Raw genomic sequence first — 662 nt, forward strand, 5'->3', positions numbered from 1 at the left:
GGGTTTGGAAGCACTGCCCTATGAGGAAAGACTGAGAGAACTGGGCATGTTCAGCCCAGAGAGAAGAGAAGACTGAGGGGGGACATGGTATCTCTCTATAAGTAGAAGAACCTCCAAGACTGTCCCAAAGAGGAGTGTAGGACACGGAATAATCAGTTCAGGTTGCAACAACCCAGATTCAGTCTAGTTATCAGGAAAAGTTTCCTCACTGTCAGAGCACTGTGCAGTTGCCTAAAGAGGTCATGGGCTCTCCCACACTAGGGACATTAAAAATGTCATCTGAGATGGTGCAAATTGGTGACCTGCAAAAGCAGGAGGTTGGACCCGATAGCTTTCTTGGCCCCTTCCAACTCTACTATTCTATGATTCTAAGTCTAAAGTAGGGGTGCGGGTATATGAACCACGTCGTGGTTACCGTTAGCCCAAAGGTCCCCGCGCTCAGACCGATCCTTTGGCACTTCTGCACGTCCTTAAGCAGTCGAATGAGTTGATTAAAGGATTGGGCCGGCTTTGCGGAATCCGACTTGGCTGTGAAAGCGTAGGTACCGGGATGTACCGCTAGGGGCGCAACGCGGCTACTCTTTCCCGGAAGCCTTTAGTTTCGATTCTCTGCCACGTCCAGTTACGTAGAGACAACTTCGGATGGCATCAGCGGGAAGCGA

The sequence above is a fragment of the Varanus komodoensis genome, unplaced genomic scaffold (assembly GCF_004798865.1).
Source record: "Varanus komodoensis strain SLA01 unplaced genomic scaffold, ASM479886v1 scaffold1, whole genome shotgun sequence".
NCBI classification, from domain to species: Eukaryota; Metazoa; Chordata; class Lepidosauria; order Squamata; family Varanidae; genus Varanus; species Varanus komodoensis.